The sequence below is a fragment of the Arachis ipaensis genome, chromosome B3 (genome assembly GCF_059453495.1).
Source record: "Arachis ipaensis isolate K30076 ecotype BB chromosome B3, ASM5945349v1, whole genome shotgun sequence".
NCBI lineage: Eukaryota > Viridiplantae > Streptophyta > Magnoliopsida > Fabales > Fabaceae > Arachis > Arachis ipaensis.
Window position 1 is genome coordinate 48,488,707 of NC_142438.1, and position 2,015 is coordinate 48,490,721.

The 2,015-nt window shown below is 34.4% G+C and overlaps 1 non-coding gene across 1 annotated transcript; it reads right to left on the reverse strand.

The window, feature by feature from the left end:
- Positions 1–1,163: 1,163 nt before the first annotated feature.
- On the reverse strand, positions 1,164–1,271 carry LOC148570550 (small nucleolar RNA R71). The gene has a single exon (XR_015880396.1). It is a non-coding gene; the product is annotated as a small nucleolar RNA R71 (small nucleolar RNA).
- Positions 1,272–2,015: the final 744 nt, after the last annotated feature.

Consider the following 2,015-nt stretch of genomic DNA (forward strand, 5'->3'; position numbering starts at 1 on the left):
AAAACTAATTTCAATCATATCTTTTCAAAAATATCTCTTTATCTTATTTTTTTCAAAATTTGATTTTAAAATATCTTCTCTAACTTCTTATCTTTTCAAAATTGATTTTCAAATTTGTTTCAACTAACTAACTAACTTTTTGTTTGTTTCTTATCTTTTTCAAAACTACCTAACTAACTCTCTCTCTCTAATTTTCGAAAATATCTTTCGTCTTTTTCAAAATTTCTTTTTAATTAACTAATTATTTTAATTTTTGATTTTAATTCTCGAAAATTACTAACCTTTTTCAAAAACTATTTTCGAAAATCACTAACTCTTTTTCAAAAATTATTTTCGAAAATTCTCTCTCTCTCTCTCTCTTATCTCCTTCTATTTATTTATTCATCTACTAACACTTCATCTCACCCAAATTCGAACCCCTTCTTCCATCTGTGTTCGAATTTTTTCTTCTTCTTTTCTTTTACTCACACAGGGACCTCTATACTGTGGTAAAAAGGACCCCTATTATTATTATTATTATTATTATTATTATTATTATTATTATTATTATTATTATTATTATTATTATTATTATTATTATTATTATTATTATTATTATTATTATTATTATTTTCTGTCCCTCTTTTTCATATGAGCAGGAGCAAAGACAAGAATATTCTTGTTGAAGCAGATCTAGAACCTGAAAGGACTCTGAAGAGGAAACTAAGAGAAGCTAAATTACAACAATCCAGCAAGCACCTTTCAGAAATTTTTGAACAGGAAGAGGAGATGGCAGCCGAAAATAATAATAATGCAAGATGGATGCTTGGTGACTTTACTGCACCTAATTCCAATTTACATGGAAGAAGCATCTCCATCCCTACCATTGGAGCAAACAATTTTGAGCTTAAACCTCAATTAGTTTCTCTGATGCAGCAAAACTGCAAGTTTCATGGACTTCCATATGAAGATCCCTTTCAGTTCTTAACTGAATTTTTGCAGATCTGTGATACTGTTAAGACTAATGGAGTAGATCCTGAAGTCTACAGGCTCATGCTTTTCCTTTTGCTATAAGAGACAGAGCTAGAGTATGGTTGGACTCTCAACCTAAGGATAGCCTGAACTCTTGGGATAAGCTGGTCAAGGCTTTCTTAGCCAAGTTCTTTCCTCCTCAAAAGCTGAGTAAGCTTAGAGTGGATGTTCAGACCTTCAGACAGAAAGAAGGTGAATCCCTCTATGAAGCTTGGGAGAGATACAAAGGACTGACCAAAAAGTGTCCTTCTGACATGCTTTCAGAATGGACCATCCGGGATATATTTTATGATGGTCTGTCTGAATTAGCTAAGATGTCATTGGATACTTCTGCAGGTGGATCCATTCATCTAAAGAAAACGCCTGCAGAAGCTCAAGAACTCATTGACATGGTTGCTAATAACCAGTTCATGTACACTTCTGAGAGGAATCCTGTGAGTAACGGGACGCCTATGAAGAAGGGAGTTCTTGAAATTGATACTCTGAATGCCATATTGGCTCAGAACAAAATATTGACTCAGCAAGTCAATATGATTTCTCAGAGTCTGAATGGAATGCAAGCTGCATCCAACAGTACTCAAGAGGCATCTTCTGAAGAAGAAGCTTATGATCCTGAGAATCCTGCAATAGCAGAGGTAAATTACTTAGGTGAACCTTACGGAAACACCTATAATCCATCATGGAAAAATCATCCAAATCTCTCATGGAAGGATCAACAAAAGCCTCAACAAGGCGTTAATAATGGTGGAAGATATAGGTTTAACAATAGCAAACCTTTTCCATCATACACTCAGCAACAGACAGAGAACTCTGAACAAAATACATCTAATTTAGCAAACTTAGTCTCTAATCTATCTAAGGCCACTGTGAGTTTCATGAATGAAACAAGATCTTCCATTAGAAATTTGGAGGCACAAGTGGGCCAGCTGAGTAAAAGGATCACTGAAATCCCTCCTAGTACTCTCCCAAGCAATACAGAAGAGAATCCAAAAGGAGAGTGCAAG